Source organism: Limulus polyphemus, unplaced genomic scaffold, assembly GCF_000517525.1.
Source record: "Limulus polyphemus unplaced genomic scaffold, Limulus_polyphemus-2.1.2 Scaffold213, whole genome shotgun sequence".
Classification (NCBI taxonomy): Eukaryota; Metazoa; Arthropoda; class Merostomata; order Xiphosura; family Limulidae; genus Limulus; species Limulus polyphemus.
Window position 1 is genome coordinate 448,921 of NW_013665823.1, and position 19,055 is coordinate 467,975.

The 19,055-nt window shown below is 33.3% G+C and overlaps 1 protein-coding gene and 1 long non-coding RNA gene across 5 annotated transcripts in view; one reads left to right on the plus strand and one right to left on the minus strand.

The window, feature by feature from the left end:
* Positions 1 to 11,283, minus strand: part of LOC106478457 (POU domain, class 6, transcription factor 1-like) — a 126,430-nt gene extending 115,147 nt beyond the window's left edge. For all 3 annotated transcript variants that reach the window (XM_022382050.1, XM_022382049.1, XM_022382048.1), the window contains exon 1: positions 10,949 to 11,283. The gene's annotated coding sequence lies outside the window, so the exon portion shown is untranslated. The remainder of the gene's footprint in view (positions 1 to 10,948) is intronic.
* Positions 11,284 to 11,739: 456 nt separating this feature from the next.
* The window catches only part of LOC111085044, a 13,634-nt gene continuing 6,318 nt past the window's right edge, over positions 11,740 to 19,055 (plus strand). Inside the window, exons 1-2 of one of the 2 annotated variants that reach the window (XR_002609908.1) lie at positions 11,740 to 12,011; positions 15,728 to 15,924. This is a non-coding gene — a long non-coding RNA (uncharacterized LOC111085044). Of the gene's footprint in view, positions 12,012 to 13,062; positions 15,264 to 15,727; positions 15,925 to 19,055 lie in introns of those variants that run through there. The other variant, XR_002609907.1, reaches the window with a different exon arrangement.

A 19,055-nucleotide genomic window follows, 5' to 3' on the forward strand; every position in this document is an offset into this window, starting at 1 on the left:
ATACACCGACTATATTACCAAGAAAATTGGACGAGAACATCTCTAGCTATTAACAAATCAGTCTTCAATGGATTTGCATGTGAACCTGCACTTTTGCGTAGGGTTTATGAGGGTCAACAGCTGCAACGGGTTGTCTATTAGAACCAAGATGTCACGAAGAATGGAAACATAACATTGAAGTTATTATTGACTTAATATTTTGGTGATGTGTTTATGAAAATTATATTAATTCTTTTACTCATATGCAAATCCATTACAGGCAGTTTGCTGAGGATATGAAGGACCCCTGACTACCTAAAACTAATCACTCCTCTGTCTATGTTAAGGTTAAATCATATTATGATATGAAAGTGCACATATGGCATTAAATCTATCACCCAAGAGCTTAATGATGGGCCAAAACTGCAAGATAGGATATATACAGTATGCAGGAAGTTATGTGATGATAGATTCCATGAATGGGCTGCAATCAATAAGCTGCTTATCACTATCATACATGCAAGTCATAAACTCTCATACCTTAAGCATTAAATTTGATAAGAATGATTCAATAGCATCATATGTATAGTGTTGAATTCAGTGATCCTTTCCTGCTCTGTATAGGAGATCAAGGTTTGATATTAACCCCAAATTCTTCGAATTTGACAGTATCAGTCCAAATGGAAAGTACTAGGATTATAGTATATGGCTAATTTAACTTGGTCCACTTGTACAACTTAAGGAAACTTTTTCATATTTTGATATTCTGTAAATACTGCACTGCCTGTATTGATGAAATTCTTCGTGGTAGAACCATATACTTAATAGCTCAATGTCACACTACACATCGTCCAGCACTTATTGAATACGAAGTCCAGAATTTGTCTTAGCTATCACATAATTCTTACCTGAAGCCAGATGATTATTCTGGGAGGTTCTTAAACGTTATAAGGCCCGGCATGGCCAGGTGGTTAAGGCACTCGACTCGCAATCTGAGGGTCGCGGGTTCGAATCCCTGTCACACCAAACATGCTCGCCCTTTCAGCCGTGGGGGCATTATAATGTGACGGTCAATCCCACTATTCGTTGGTAAAAGAGTAGCTCAAGTGTTGGAGGTGGGTGGTGATGACTAGTTGTCTTCTCTCTAGTCTTACACTGCTAAATTAGGGACGGCTAGCGCAGATAGCCCTCGTGTAGCTTTGCGCGAAATTAGTAATAAACCTAAACCATATTATGTACATTTTAAAGAGAAAACTAGAGTCATCTCTAGTCAAAAACAAATAAGTACACATTATATCGCTGATCCTGTACTGTAGTGTAGCTATTCATGTTAACCTGTATTAATCGTTGTACTAGAACAACTAAGTTATATTGCAAAATATAACATCCATGGGAACAAATGCTCTAAACATGACTTATCTCCGACAATTCCGTATCTCAAAATTGTAAGGTTAACTTCACGTGTTTTAATCGAACGCTGCTTTTCAAAGTTAATCTGAGTTATCCAAATACACGACAGTCTATTAATATTGTATGTCTCGTTTGGTAATATATTAGAAAATGGATTCGAACTGGTTTTGGTTTGGCTCTAGATGAGAAATATATGCTTGAATTATGATGTATTACCGAGGCCTTGCTATGATGCAGTTCCAACAGTCACTCATTATGATGGGTAGATAAATTGATACACTGTCTTGGCTGTACTGGAAATTCGACTTGATATATAAAGGCTCTCTCTCTTTTACGCCATACTCTACAAATTACATTGTAACTCCTTTCTGAGATATGACAAGGAAAAAGCATGTATTCACAAACTTTTGTGTTTCTGTTTTGTTTTAAAGTCTTGTTAATGGCATAAGAAGACAAATCATGTTTATTTATACGAGTTTCATCACGTTTGGATTTTCTTTTGGGACATGATGACGAGCTATCGTAATAGTATTGTGCTTTATATCTTGTTAATTTAAATAAATAAATATTAATTTAAATAATTTTTTCGTAGAAACCGCAGCATTGAGTTACACAAATTAAGCTTCTCATTCATTAGAGAATCATGAATGTCTGGTCAGAGCATAGAAAGAAACAAGGTAAAACTATAATACACAAATTCCAGCTTCATTGAGTAATGTATCCGGGGTATATCCGGCAGACCGGGCAGTCGCCGGACCGACTGTAGGGCTTTTTTTAAATCAATCTTTAACTTGCACTTCAAATATTGTTTCTAGGTAAATCAGAGAGACTTAAAGTACTATAGTAGTGTGTCTGATTCAGCACAACAATGCATAATAAGTTACATGTGTAATCTACAAGTGTAAATTCTTGTAGCTATGGTGAGTATAAGAGCCAGTGAACACCTATTTTTGTGAATCATAAAAAAAGTGCTTGCAAATAATTAATACTTTCAATAAATTATAGTAAAATTAGCACAAAATTCAATTTCAGGGCACCTATTTTTAAAAATTTTCCTGGGGGTGTGCTCCCAGATCCCCCCCCCCCAAGCACTGACATCTACTTGTCCACCGCGGGGAATCGAGCCCCAAATTCTAGCGGTGTAAGTTCGTAAATTTACCGCTGTCCCACCGAGGGACTTTGTAATAATATACATATGTTGATTAAAAAAAAATAGAGTGACTTTGTTTTATGTTAAGAGTTTGTTTGTTTGTTTTTAATTATGCACAAAGCTACACAAGGGTTATCTGTGCTCTGCCCACCAGGGGTATCGAAACCCGGATTCTAGTGTTGTAAGTCCGCAGACATACCGCTGTGCCACTGGGGGCATGTTAAGAGCAAAATTGGGTTATTTTGACCAATGAAAACAAAATAATATACACTTCTTAGAATAGTAATAAGTAGCATGTTCATAAATTATGTTAAAAAGCCTGTTTAATTTTCCTACTTTACGTATCTCAATTCGGATTCGTCAATCCAGAGGTGGGTTAAAGTTTTCTGAGGCCCTAGGCCCACAAACATAATGGCCCTCCCCCCTCAAAAAAAAATCCAAAATTTTTTCTGTGGCTTTGTTATATATTTTTCTTACATTATTTCAAATGTAAATATTGCAGTTTTAACTTCTACAACATTTTCTTTCTAGATTTTGCTATGGCAAACTCCTGAAGTACACTTTCGAAACTTAATGAAACAGTCAGTATGCTTTCATTTGAAAACACGATTCAAGGCAAAGCAGCTATCTTGTGACATTTGGCTTCGGACTATCGAAGGTAATTTTTATTGTTTCAAAGTAGCACATGTTCTTTCAGTAGCATCGTTTCAAACTGGCAAAAGTAAGATCTGTAAAGCAGTGAACATATTTGGAAATGTGAATAACAGTGATTTATCAACAATTAGCTTCGACATGACTTTCGGAACTTTTTAGAAACGTCTCTAAGAAGTCTTAATCGGTAAAAGTAAACTGTTGTTACGAATCAGTTCATTTTGAGTGGGTTCGGTAATATTGCAAGTTAAGGACAAGTCCAGCTTGAATTCAGTTTTAGAATAGCTATGTTAAAGTAGTTTCGATGTAGGCTTACGATTTCAGAAGTTACAAAAGTGGAAATAAACGTTTTGACTTTCAAAGCTTGTTGTTTACAAGTAATTTTCTTCACGCAACGAAAACCAATAATTCAAACTGTTTCAAGATTAATTAAGCGGAAATAGCTCAGGCACTAATTTGATAAGAATATAAACAAGAAAATATCAAAAGCAATCAAGTTGTTATTGTTTGTTGTTAAGCACAAAGCTACACAAAGAGCTATCTGTGCTCTGCCCACCACGGGTATCGAAACCCGTTTTCTAGCGTTGTAAGTCCGCAGACATACCGCTGTGCCACTGGGGGAAAGCAATTAAGAAAAAATATCTATGAATTCAACAATATTCAATAGCTGTGCCGTTTTATGTTGTTAAAGAATTTGCCAAACGTACATTTCGTTTCACCCCGAAAACAATTACTTAGCTTTGTGAATTTCCACTGATTGCGAGGACCTAGACAAAAAGGCCTAAGCAATGAAATCAGCTGGGCGAGAGTAAATATGTCAAACAGTTATCATTGTTTGTTTGTTAGGAATTTCGCGCAAAGCTACGTGAGGGCTATCTGCGCTAGCCATCCCTAATTTAGCAGTGAAAGAATAGAGGGAAGGTAACTAGTCATCACTACCCACCGCCAACTCTTGGGCTACTCTTTTATCAATGAATAATAAGATTGACAGTTACATTATAATGGCTCCACGGCTGAAAGGGCGAGCATGTTTGGTGGGACGGGGATTCGAACCCGCAACCTGCAAATTGCGAGTCGAGTACCCTAACCACCTGGTCATGCCGGGCCCCCCACACACAGTTCTTATTAGCGTTGGTAGAGAAAACAGCTAGTGTGATCGCGCGCGGGAATTGCACCCATATATGTATGCAGATACCATTAAGATGCACCATTTTAGTGAAATTTGAAAACAATTTTCCAAATGGCACATCCCTGGACCCCCATATGGATCCGTTACTCACTTCTTTTCACCTTCAAAAGTAGCACTCACTCACCCTTTATATATTTCTGCATAGTACCTTACAGTACTTGCTATGCTATTACATTATAAAATAGCTTTAAACATGAAATGGGTAAATAATTTATGTGTATGTGAATATCTAAGTACTTGTTCTACGAGTGCAGGCATACTGAGTATTGTTTTTGTAACAAATGGGTTATATAAATAGTGTTCAGACCATTCTTGTTTGATGGTCCCTGCCGGCATGATGTATTAAGCAACACGCTTCTTCAGCAATGGAATGTGTTGATCATAGTGTGGTTGAAATAGTATTATTGTACCATTATTTTTTCACTTGTGGAAATTAACTCAAAGTGTAACCCATGTTAACTATAAAGAATTAGCTTATTTCCTCGTTTAACGTTTCTACGAGCTAGAACACTTGTAAACTGCTTCAAACTACTTGGTGAAATAGTCCACAACAACCATGATGTACCTATTCCAAGTGTTACTCTGTGTAAAAGGGCTAAAGACATTAACAGCAATTCTCTCTAGTAGTACTCAAACACAATACTGCTGTAACTACCCATGCTGTTTCTTTCAGCTGAGTTCACATGTTTTATACCAATTTTCTACAGACCCTGGCACTCAACAAATTAGAAACATTCTATTACTTGTGTTTTCTTAACACCCAAGTGCCCAGCTGTTGGAAAGTTGCAGGGATGACATAGTGCTTCAGAATATAGACACTGAGGAAATACCAACTGTAGTCATTGTTTCTGTCAACCAGTATCTTCCCACTTCCAACCCAATAAACTATCTTATAAGCATAACGACTCCTACTGTACCCAATATATCTTTGGTTTTGGGATGTACAAAGCAAGTTTGCCATTAGGGTCTTTCTGCACTATTATTGAGCAACTGAATAATTTCATTCAAACTCGTATCTTTTCCCTGAGCAGCTTCATCTTGGGTGTGGAACCACATCTTGGACTATACCTTGCTGTACTTTAGGCAGATATCTTTTCTGTATTTCTTTTATCTCTCCTAACAGTGTTTAAACTCTTCATTAGCACATGATATTTGGTATCATGCATCAGAATTCCCATTGTTCTGTCCAGGATGATGTACAATGTTAAAGTTGGACTCATGGTGTCATTGGAATCATCTTACTATTTGGCCTTCTGGGTTATTAAAATTTCCAGCTACTTCAAAGCTGCATGATCTGTACAGAGTTCAGAATTTTGTCCATATACATAATGATGGAAGTGATTCAGAACTCGAACAACACTTAGTAGCTCCTTCAGAGTTCTACAATACCTCCTTTCCATAGCACTTGTCATATGTTCCTTTCAATGTTGTAGTTGTGAAAAAACTGCTCCCACTGCAAAATCACTGGCGACAAGTGAATCTTCCAGACTTGGATATGCCATTACCAAAGTAGTGGTCAATTGCTTGTTCACAATCAGCAGTTCAACAAAATTTATTTAGCTTAACAAGGAGTTCGTGTAGAGGATGGGCTATGTTAGAAAATATTTAAAAAAATGATGATAGTAAGAGCACAGTCGAAGAAGTCCTCTTATATCATGTAGGTTCTTTGGTGTTGGCCAATTATGGACAGTGTCAATCTTCGATGGATCTGTAGATGTGTCCCAGAGAACTCACTTGTTAACAGAATAATTCACACTTTTCGAGATTCGGCTTGAGGGCCTTTTCCTCAACTGATCTAGAACTTTCTTTAACCCTTAATAATGATCACCAAGGGTCTTTCCATGTGTGAATATGATGTTTAAATAGATAGATATGATGTTCCAAGGTAGTTCAGACAAAGCACACTCCATTAATCATTGGAATTTAGCAGAAACATGTCATAATTCAAATGACAATATGGCAACTTGTTACAATCCATTTCCTGTAGTAAAGGCTGTCTTCTTTCTACTTGCTTTGTTGACTTCTTCTTGCCAATATGCACTCTTAAGATATAATGATGACCACAGTTTCTATCCAATAAAGCATGCAAGGTAGAGTCAATCCTTTGCAGTGGGTAGGAATCCTTCTTTGTAACTCCATTCACTCTTTGGCAGTCCACACAAAACTCTGTGGAGCCATCCTTCTTCCTTACAAGTACAACAGGCAATGCTCATAGACTAGTACTCAATTCTATTATTCATTGTCTTTTCTTGGCTTCTATTTCTGAAAGCCTCAGCCTGATTTGCAAATGAAATTCTGGCTAACTGACGTATTGGGACTGCATCTCAGTATCAATCTTATAAGATATTTTACTTATTCTGCTTTAGTTATGAGGTTCATGGAGAAAGCATCTTGATATTCCATGAGCAAGTAGCAAGTTATGAATTCGCTTGTACTGATCAGTTCTAAGATCCACCCCCTCACCATAACTCCAGTCATAGAACTCTTGTAAGTGTAGTTATAAGATATTCTTATATATGGGTTTGACACTGAACTACCTTCATCTTTCCTGAAAGGTCACAAATTCTTATGTCCTATGATGTAAAAGTTCAACCTGTACACCTTGAAATCTTGCAATTTTTCATCCAGCTTTAACTCAACTTTTATCGTTTATTGTATTAATAACCCTAATGATGCCATCTTGATTCTTCAGGTCCACAATAGTTTTACCAACCATTAATCCACCAGGGTGCAAGGGTTTGTTTTGTCCTATTATGGTCCAGTCGTTATATATAAATTTATTTTTAAGAAGTCCTGGAATGTGTTCTTCACTTCTCAATGGTGTAATGATTGCTCTCCTTGTTGTCACAGTAAGCGCAATTCCTATTGTAGTAATTGCCATATAGTGCACATTTCCTGGTCATAGACTGTAAGGCTATTTGAAGTAAGCTTACCCTTATATACATTTATTCACATGAATCAGTTTCCAATATGTCCTCTTCTTCAAAGTCAATCATCCTCACAACATGAAGCATAGAGAAGTTTCCTACTGTAAAAGTATCTTCTAACTCTATTCTTGGTGCAATCTTATGTCCATTTACTGTTCACATCATTCCCTCTTCTTTCTTCAGATCTGTAGACAGTTTTATCACATTTAATTATTAAATCAGGTCAAACTGTTGTAGCTGTAGAACTAGTGTTAATAAACACACTGCAATACTTGTCGTCAAGAAACCAAGTAGTGAACTTATCTCATCTGGAGCAGATGGGTATTCTTAGCTGAGCTTTGTCGCATAAGTCTGGCTAATTTCTGCTTCCCGATTTCTGGTTAGCCCTTATTTGTTTCTTTGATCTGGTTGAGCTCAAAGACTCATTCTTGAGTTACTGTGTTCTTGCTGTCTTAAACATTGTTGATTTCTCACAGTCTCAGCTGTAATAGCCAGGTTTTCAACAGCTCCATCTTTCTAGTATCCTTTGGGACAAGTTCTTATTCTCCAAAAGCTTTTGTTTGCAGATCTAGGCAATATATCCTTTCAAGTTACACTAAAAACACTCATTGTTTTTTAGTTTATTCTCTCAATTCCATGTCATTAGTATTCTAACTAAATATTTTTTCCTATATTGTCACCAATGGAAGTTGATGTTTCAACACTACTTGTACTGAAGATCCCATAACGTCAAGATGTCAATTTTAGTTTTTTAACAACTTTAATGGATTCTAGTTCCACTACAAACTGAAAAGTTTCCTATAAAAATGTACAGGCACTTTGCTTAAGCTTAATTCTCATATCCACGTCCATTATGGCATCTATAAATTGGTCACTTGTCAACAAATCCATCATTTCATGAGCAGCATCCGGGAAAGATAGTTGGACAAGCCTTTCTAAATCTTCTGCAAGTTTAGCTAAGGTCCCTTCTTTCCTCTGTATCCTGTTCTGGAACTTTTCTTTGGTTATTGCTTTATAGTGTGACACTCCAAACCTAATGGATAAAGTGGCTACCAATGTTCACAGGTTACTTTACATTGTCAAAACTGGACTTTTTAATTGTATAGCTTGTTGTTTATTATTATTTCACCTATTCATTCTGGGAATGATTTCCAACTGAGCTAGGTACCTTCCCATCATTGTCCATCGGTTTCTCAACTGGTTGGTGTTGAATTGTCCAGCTAAATGGATTTGGTAGTGTCATGGATGGAGTATTCCAGGAATGTTATTCAGTTACAGGTGACACATTTTGTAAAAGACAGTGTTCCAGCTGGAACTACTGAGCTGATGTAGAAAGAGGTGTGGCTGGTGTAATCATTCCAGTTAATACTTCAGATGTTTTATTCTGTCACTGATGTTCTTTTCTACCTGATTTTTGTGTCTGTTTTTACTTCAGTTTTGACTTGTTAATCTTGTAACTACAGCCGCTCTGTACTTCTTCAATTTTATCATTAAAGCCTTCCATACTTTTTCAACTTGATTGTTGCAGTCTCTCTGAATATCTCTAATAGTTTCATAAATAATGTCTTAAATGAGATTTTTCATTTTAATTCTTCTTTAAATGGTAAATCCATTTTTAACTCTTCTCGTAAATTACCTTCACGTTCTTGCTCATATTTCAATTTTCTATAAATTCCTTCTTTGTCTTCTTTAAATTTTCTGTCACTTTATTTTAATTTTTTATCATTTCTTCTTGTTATTCTTTAATTTTTTTATCTCTTCCCCCGATCTTGTCTTAACTATTTCATCACCTCAAATAAGGCTTTGTTCTCATTATTTGACTTCGTAATCACCATCTCCAACAGTTAAAGTTCTCAAAAATATTAAAAGCACTATTTAATTTTCACCAAAATAATATCCCACTTCTGAAAACACTGTTTCATCACTGTTCTTTCATTGGCTGGTACTTTTAAATTATCAGGTGAAAATAATTCAAAGCCCAGTCCACCTAAACTCACACGAATTTGCTTATTGCCTCTTCTAACATTTCTACAAGTTGGAACACTTGTACGCTGTCGTGAGTTGTTGTATGCCTACGTTACAAATGATGTTAACTAACTAACATTAAACAGATCAACTTACTTGTACAAAGTACCTCAGTAAGTGCGATAGCAAACACAGATCTAAATACTTCACAAAAACACATTAACTGATTCAACTCTCTGTCATATAAAAACTTCACACTTCATAATTATTCCGTATTTATAATCTAGGTGCGTATGTACCAGAAATATTCTGATGTCAACTTAGAACCTTATAGGTATTCTAGGCCTGTCTTGGCGTCACAAAAGACTCAATAAAGAATAAAATGTTAAAATATAATAGGCCTAGTACTAAATAACAATGATAGTTAATAATAATGAGTCCTGTTAAGAAAAAATCCTGAAATTTCTCCCTCCTTTTACTACAACTGATCAATGTTCTTACGGTAATTGGTAGGCCTCCTGCAAAATCGTCCAAAAATGGTTAAGGTAGATGCTTCAAATTTTAAAATACCTCAAAATTTTCCAGTTCTATCTCATTATTAAGAATATCTAATAATTTATATTACGTACAAAAGAAAATAATTCACAATACCATTGTAATGTGATTTTGAATTTTGAATAATAAATAATAAAATATTCTTTGTAAGGTGAGATAAACTACTATTTCTTTTAGTTATCTCTAGTCTCCGTTCTCCCTAAACCTAAAAGTTTTATACACATCACGAACATTACACACTGTTATAATATTATGATTATCGCGTGCCAAGTATTATTTTCGATCGCAAAAGAAACTATTTACATTAAAGAAATCGAACTTACAGGCAAGAAATGGAATTTCTAACGTTACTCTTATAAGTTACAGTATGTATTTAGCCAGTTGTTAATTGTAATCACAAATAACGGTAAATCAACATTATTGTTAACTTTGGCGCTTCTGGAATGTCTGTAGATAATATTAACATATAAAGTAACTATATATGGTAAGTTAGATTAAGTTAATTGTAATTCCAGATTGCAATGTGTTACAATAATATAAAGATTTATATATAAACCGATTTTAATGCTGTTATATTTACAAATCAACGCTAACCACCTCGTAAACAGCAACTTCTCAATAGTAACTCGCTTGGTTAAATATTGTGCACGAGAAAAGAAAGATCAATAATTTCCTAAGATCAAGCGATTTTTGAAAAGATAAATTATGTAAATACTTTAATAATATGATGTGCGTTTCACATATATCTCATAAAACGTGAAGTATAATTTATATAAAGCTTGTAAGATGTAAAGGCTTATCTTCGTCTCATTGTACAAGTTAATAATCATATAAGAACGTAATATTGGATACTTAAGTTTCCTTATTTTTTTAAATACCAGCTATAGCTACATGTTGCTACAATGACAGCATCTGTTTTAGCAAGTTGTGAGTGAATAAAATACTTAACATATCACAAGATTATTTAAATAGTGTTTACGCCCAATTCAGGGGCTAACCACGACCTTGAATTTCATATTAACTTAATATAATAAAGTCAGAGGAAACTACTCCATTAATCCATAAATTATGATAATAATTAAATTTCAAATATTACAATATTTCATAAATGAAAATTCTCACCTTTAGATAACAAGGAATCTTTCTGTTTTAACAGAACTTCGTTTGTCACTCAGTGGCTTTTTGGGCTACCATATACTATAGGTCTTGCTATACATACAGTTCACAGAATGCCCAATAATAAAATACCTTCAATACCTGTCCATCCCACTTCCTTATAAATTATGATAATAAAACGATTTCATTTACCACCGAATAATCATTGACCTATTTGTTGGATGTATAAGATATGGTACTACAAACGTCCATTTACAAAATTACTTAGTCAGAAGAATGCGTCATTACCAATATTATACACTGATAATTTCATTTTGGCGAAAACACGCTGGCTTAGGTTGGTTCGCTTGAGACAGACGCCATTTGAGGGATCGTGCTGTAATATTTTAATTTTCGTTAGAAAGGAGTAGTTTGTTTTAAAAATATATAAACAAATTTTAGTAGAAACAGTAAATACGGTAAAATATTCTATGGGTTAATTCCTTATGAAAGCAATGTCAGAATAATGTTAGCGAAATTTTTGATCGCCATATATATTTGTCAGCGGTCCCTCGCTCGTTTCACCGGAAATACATGTACCAAAAAAATATTCCGAAATTAATGTTCATCATGATATAGAGTTTTCAAATAAGCAAACAAAACCATTATTATGGTAAATAATTTAGATCATTTTTAATCAAAATAAAACTGAGAAACATTAACTTAATGAAAGTATTAAAAAGAAATCAATGGCGCATGAATACACGATGTTTCTTGTACATTGAATTAGGGATGCTTAATTAACATATCAAACACAAATACGAGTGAAGTAGAAAGCGTAAGAGTTTTGTGGGTTATTTTTGTGATAGAATTGGTGATAAAATCCTTGAGTGTTACCATAACAACGTATTGAACAAGATTAAGGAAAAAGATGGTTTGAGTTTTAATGTTATCAAGTAGGCCAGGCTGTGTTCATACTTCAACATTTATTATTAGAGAAATTTAAGATTTAGGGCTAGACTGGTCACGATGTTACTGGTATCAGCTCAGACCTCCACAGCTGTTGGCTTTGTGGCGCCATCTCTGTACAGTAAGCCAAAAATAAATTTAATTGTTAAAGTTTATTATATTCAGACATAATTTGGAAATTGTTGACTCACGTGTATTCACCGAATAAATATATATTATTAAACAATGATCAACTACGTCTATATTCTAACTTTCAATATTATTGCTACTATTATTAATAGTAGTTTTAGTACTAGGCTAAAGTAAATATGTCACAAGTAATAAAAGAAATTACAAAAATTAAGTATGACTATGATGTATAGATGGCAGTGTCATAAGGTACCGAAACAAAGTAGAGATGAATACACAAAACCATACACAAATTCCAACATAAGTAGCCATTAAGTAATGAATTAATCTCACGAGCGTATGGTTATTAATATTCGCCACTGTGTAAGACTGTATAGCACTATTCAATTTAAATACTTTTATTCACACCTGAATTCATGCAACTGATAGGAATTCAACATTTAGTTGTAGATAAAAGATATTATTGGAAAGATTTGGCTACTTATGTAGTGATTTTTGTATGGTTTTGTGTATTCATCCCTACCTTGTTTGTGCACTCTTGGCATTGTTATCCCAACATCATATTTAATTTTTACGAAATTTTTTATTACTTTTTTGTCTTTTTTTTTTTAGTTTCATTGAAGTAGGTTGAAAAGTGAACATTTGTTTTATTTTGATAAATCAATGGTAATATATTGTTAATATCATATCTGTTTAGTCAGTTTCTTCATTGCATATGTAGAATGATCTCAGATATTGATATTATATTATACAGTTGGGTAGATTATTAGTCATAATCTTGACTTCTTGGGACATAATGTTGAGGAACTTGCAATAAGGAAAGAACATATGGAAAATGTATAGCTGTATCATCCCTATATTCTTGTTTGCATTGTTTTTGGCACTGCCTTCCCTACATCATTTTACATTTACAAAATGTTTTTTATTACTTGTTTTCTGTTGTTTTTCCCTGACTGAAAGTTAGTGTATTTGATGAATATGTATAATAAAATTTAATATTATGTGTTTTAATTTTTTTTTTACTTCTTCACTTCATACTTAATATAGGGGTTGGCTCCCTAAAAGACACCAATTGTATAGTGTAAAAAGCATTGAGTATAAAGTTATTACTTTTTCATCCTCAACTTAAGCTTTTGAAAGGAACAGATTTCTGTAAGAAATTTAATGTCAAGGGGTAATGATAACATCATTTACACTAGAATTATTATTATTTTTTAGTTTATGCTAAGCATTACAATGCTTAGTGGTAGCCTGTTCCCAAATGCTCTTAAAATGCTTTTCTGTTGTATCAAAGTCTTTGCAAAAACTTACACACATTTTTTGGCTAGCGTGGGAAAAGAAAAAAAAAAGATGAACAATGCGGCTCTTTAACTAGTTCCTAGTTCTTCACTATAACACTTTTCAATGATATTGGGTGTTTTATAAGCTGTAAAACAGTCCATAATGGCAATTAAGTGCTCAAATAAGGCTATAACTCAACGTTAGCAGTTATTTGTAAGCATCATAGAGTAATAGACTGAATGCGGCAGCCATTTTTTTCTCGGTCCATCTCTGCGTACTAAGCACTACCATGCTTAGCGATAACTTACTATCTAATACTTATTACTAGTACAAACCGTAGCAATAGGGCCAACTAAAAGTTAAATCAGGAAATCACTGCCTAATGAGAATTTCATTCTATTTGACACTGTACAATCTCAATCATTGGGTCTAAAATAAAATTCCCCATAACTATTGCATCAGCATTCTCATTAGTAATATAACCCTGATCTCATTATACAATTTCATATTAATCTTATTTCACTCATCAGTTAGCCTAGAGGTTATTACAATTATGAATTAAAAACTTCCTACACTTGAAATCCTCAATAGTGATAATAATGTATGTAGACTTGAACTTGTGATTGCCCTTCATAATGTCTTTAGTCCTAACAGGCTCAAGTTCATTCCGTATATAAAACACCACAATACACCCCTTTTAGAAAGTATCACTATTGTATAACTTATAGTTATAAGATGGAAATTTAAATTAATTCCTGTTACTGCTGTTCCTCAAATATAACCAAGTTTCCATAATTCCCATTAGGTCATGGTTTTCCATTTCAGCTAAAGTTTAGGACTTTTTTATTTTGTTCCAAATATGCATAATATTTGAGTAATAACAACTATGCTTATTCTTTAATTTACATTGTTTATCTTTAAGTCTTGCACTTACCTTTAAAGCTATTATTCAAATTGTTATGCTCTAAATCTCCTATTTCTAATCTCCTCATTACCTCAGTTATCTTTTCAGTTTCTTTATTCCTGATTTCCTAAGCTTCGTCATCACCAATGTAAGCTTATTTAAACTGTGTTTAATTAGTATCTCTATAGTTTTCTCAAAACTTCTACTACTATACCTGCTTAAGCTTACCTATGGCATATAATTCATTCTTGCCCTGAAAATTATCTTACAAGTCTAACCAGCTCACTTGTTGTTCTAACTTCTAAGTATATCCCTGATAATCTTTCTTTTAAGCTATGGATCCTGCTAAATAATTCATTTTCACATATAGAGCCTGAAGATGTTTTGAAAGGCAGACAAATAGCATAAAAAATTAACTCATATTGAAAGATTAACAGGTCTCACCAAGACTTGTAAAATATTAAAGTCTGAATTACCAAATACAAAATTGAATCTAGGATCAAGAATAATATTTATAAGTATGTTTAATTTTGTTAATTTTACAAATGTATAAAACATTCTCTAATTGGCATACTCTTATTTACTGTATATTTGATGAATATATTTCTATTTTATACCTGTACAAAATATAGAGAGACCTGAATAATAAGTTAAACACAACATACGTTTTAGTTAAATTCCTTTTGATGCAGTGTATTTCTGTGTTTCTCTAGAACAACTCAAGTTTAAGAAGCATGCTTAATTTACAGTGCTGTATCTGTATTTACTTTTAATTTTTTTTAACATCATCAAATGTTACAAAATGAAATGATATTTCCTTTTGCTTATCTACAAGTGACCTAGAACTTGCATGTAGTAATTACTGATTTGGTTCAAGACAATCCTTCTATCATCATTAAAAGATAAATAAAGAAATAACTGTCTTCTAGTTTAATTTCTCATGTCCTTCCTGCGTAAATACACTTCATCTCAACAATCCCATCAAGGTCTTTTATAGTATCTGGAAGTGTACGAAGAAAGGGCATTTCTATGCATAAAAAGATTCCTGGTTTGTGCACGGTAAGTCCAGTTGGTTTTTCAGATGTCGTTATTGCTGTTGTTTTGTATTGTTTGCCATTATGGTGGTCTTGCTTATAATGTTTGAAGGATATAAGAATGTTCTTGTTTTTCTGTCTCAAAAATCTGTTGCCAATGTCTTACGTAATTTTTCAGTATTCCTACTAGAGTTAATTTGAAGGTTTCACCAAATCACGATACAGTAATTCTCCCAACACCTCTATTTGTGTCAAACTGGACTCCCACACTGATATCTTGTTAGTTTTCAATATTTTTAGTTTCTTCAGTAGTTGAACCATTTCTTGTAAAAGATATTTGAAAAAAGGAATGATCATATGCAACCTTACCATTAGTCAAGATGTTTTAACTAAGCCAATTTTTGTCTGGTTTTGTTAAAGCTACCATACTTGGGGTCATCTTTAGAATAAAATGTATAGTATATTATTTTTATTTCTATTTCCTGCTAGTCATGAACAAGAAGTAACAGATAGCAAAGACATTTTTGCCTGTAAATACTCATCATCAGGTGGATTCTGACAACAGATGATTGCAGAGCATCTCCCTTTAGTTTAGATGGAGTTTTCATGGTTCATCTTTCTAATTCTTTCTAGGATATATCACAGAGTGGAATATCAAGAGAGTTGATATCGGTATCCTATTTTGGGTAAGTGTTTTGGAGAATTAATGTTTACTGTAATTCTGAATTTAATTTAGTGTATTTTCATTTAATTTGGTAAGGTTTTAGTAAACATTAAAAGTATGTTGTACACAAAAAAAATATAATTTTCATTAAAGTATTTCTATGAAAGATTTGTCTCTGGACTTACTTTATATTCTGTCTGACTAGTCTGAGTGCAAGGTAATTTTCATGGTAAGAATAAAAACAGATTTTATTTGCATAATCTCTAGAACTTTCTAAATGAATATTAAAAAAAATTTCAGTAAAACTTTATTTTGTCTGTTAGTTTTTTACCCTAACATTACATGGGTTCGGTCCACTTGACCGACCTTGTGACTACCACATGGGTTCAGTCCACTTGACCAATCTTGTGACAACCACATGGGTTTGGTCCACTTGACCAACCTTGTAACAACCATATGGGTTCAGTACACTTGACTGACCTTGTAACCACCACAAAAAAATATGAAATTAATCTAAGTTACCCCTTTTTTTTTATAATGACTGCAGATTTAACAGATAATTACAGTTATTTTTCCTGAAATCTTCAATCTTCTCCCCTTTTCACAACTGCTTTCATTTAATTTTGTTGTTTTAATTCTTTTTCATATGTGTCTCACAGCTAAACTTGCATAAATACAAACTAAATCACCTGGCTATTATTAAATTCATGAACAGCTTGCGTGGAGACTTCACTGAGAAATGTTTTTTATTCAACTTAGCAAGTTTCTCATTTTTACATTTCAATTACTTTTATAAAAATATATAGAAAATACATAAAAAAACAAGTAATTTATTATTTATATCTGACCTCCTGTTTTTTTCTCTTGGGCCACATGAAACTTATCACTAATTTTTTTTGTAATGATGGTAATAATACATCAAATAATAATTCATTTATTTCAAATATGCAGTTCAGAACACAAAATAATAACATGCACAAGGAACACAATGTCCTATAACTGCTGTAATTTAGCTGGTTTTCTAGATAAGCTATAAGTGTGTTAAAATAATTCACTTACCTGGTCAGTGTGAATGCAGCAAAGTGTGTTAAAATAATTCACTTACCAAGTCAGTGTGAACTCAGCAAAGTGTGTTAAAATAATTCACTTATCTGGTCAATGTGAACTCAGCAAAGTGTGTTAAAATAATTCACTTACCTGGTCAGTATGAACTCAGCAAAGTGTGTTAAAATAATTCACTTACCTGGCCAGTATGAACTCAGCAATAGCAACAATAAATTGTTAGGTCAAATAATTAACATGCTTTTGTTAGAACAAGCTAACCTTGTATGGAAATCAGTAAATTAAATTATTCTATTTTTATTAGTTATAAATAATTTAAGAGTAAACATCAGACACAATTATAAATATTTTGTGAAAGACAAGACGTGATAAGAGGGTGAGGTTTGAATTTTTGGTTTATATCTCCATAAACCGGGAAGATTGGAGGCTATAAAATTATTCCTTAATAATATCTATACTACAAATGTGTAATTTATGTTCAACCCAGGACATCATACATGGGATGGTGAGAAAATTGAAAATGGGAAATTTGGAGCAAATGATACAGTCAATTGAAGATTGAGAATTTATTTAAATATTTCCTTTTTTAAATTAAGAAGTTAAAACTTACATTAAAATTTGATTTATTATTTACATTTTGATGTCATGTTTATTGATATACATTAATAATAAAGCAGTTTAATTAAGTTTTGAATGTAACTGTAAAAAGGTTTGACAGGCACACTTTGACCCCCCTCCTGTGCACATAGGGTTAAAAAAACTAGTAAAAATAGATTTTACCGATTGATTTTGGGCTAAACATTGCCTTCAAAAGCTGTATTTTGAATGTTGCATTTATGTTTCTCAATAGAGGTTACCAAGCTGACTATCTTTCCACTGCATTTGGTAGTTTCTTCTCTGTCATGTGATACAACTGCTGAATTGTTGGTGTTAGAGCTTTCTGTGCAGGGTTTGCAATAGTACCAGCGGTACCAGGTTGCCAGTACCGGTACTAGAACATCTCTAATCATATGACTTGAGCAGTTAGAAATTCAACTATTCTTCCCAGTGTGTTCTCGTGGGAAATTTTTTTTCACACCAAACAAATTGTCAATTATCTGTAAGCTCACATGGTATGATGACTATGGCAATGAATCAGTTGAAATCTAGACTTTCTATTGATTATAAACTTAATGGGAGTCAGCCTCAGAAAAACCTATTAGCAAATTGTAAATTAGAACATGTCAGAGGTAGGCATGGAAAGTGGTTTCTGAATTTTTATTGATTGGACTTTAGCCCCATAAGATTGAAGAATATAAAACTCTAGCTTCAGAATATCGATGATGAAATTATAGAAAATATTTTACATTGCATTTCATAGTTTTCTACAGGGTGGACAAAAAAAGCCAGCAGAGGAGACGGCTCAATAACAAATATTCTAATTCTCACACTCGGGGAACTTGAGATTTTTTAAAAAATATTTCATTAAACAATTAAGAACTTAAAACTTATATAATATTAAAATTTAATTTATTATCTATGTTTTGATGTCAGATTTGTTTGTATACCATGATAATTAAGTAGTTTAATTAAATTTTGAATGTAACAAGAGAATGTGAATGTGCCTACATGACTGACTGCACATTAAGTAGGTGCATGCGTGATTAACCCTTAGCATGTGGGCAGGTCAAACTGCATGTCACACAACATTTTAATAACAGAGCATGGGAGTCACCAGTTTCCCGTATTTCATGCCATTGCTGATTTTCACGGTGAGATTCACGTATCGACTAAGGTATGAACTCAAAACTACCACATCAAACATTTATAATTCTTTGAAAAGCAAAACTGAAATACCAGAAGAGGCGTTCGGTCAAAACTCTGAAGGTGGGACATGTAATAACAGATATTATTCTCAACATATGATATACTATGAACCAGTACGGTACTGACTGCAAACTCCTGTTTATGTGGTTTTGATATTCTTTGATTCTCACTTTAACAGGTTTCCTTGTTTTACTATTGTGTTTATTGCCACATTCACATGGAATGCAGTAATAGATTCTAACAGATCTTGAAAGGGAATTATATATATATATATATATATATATC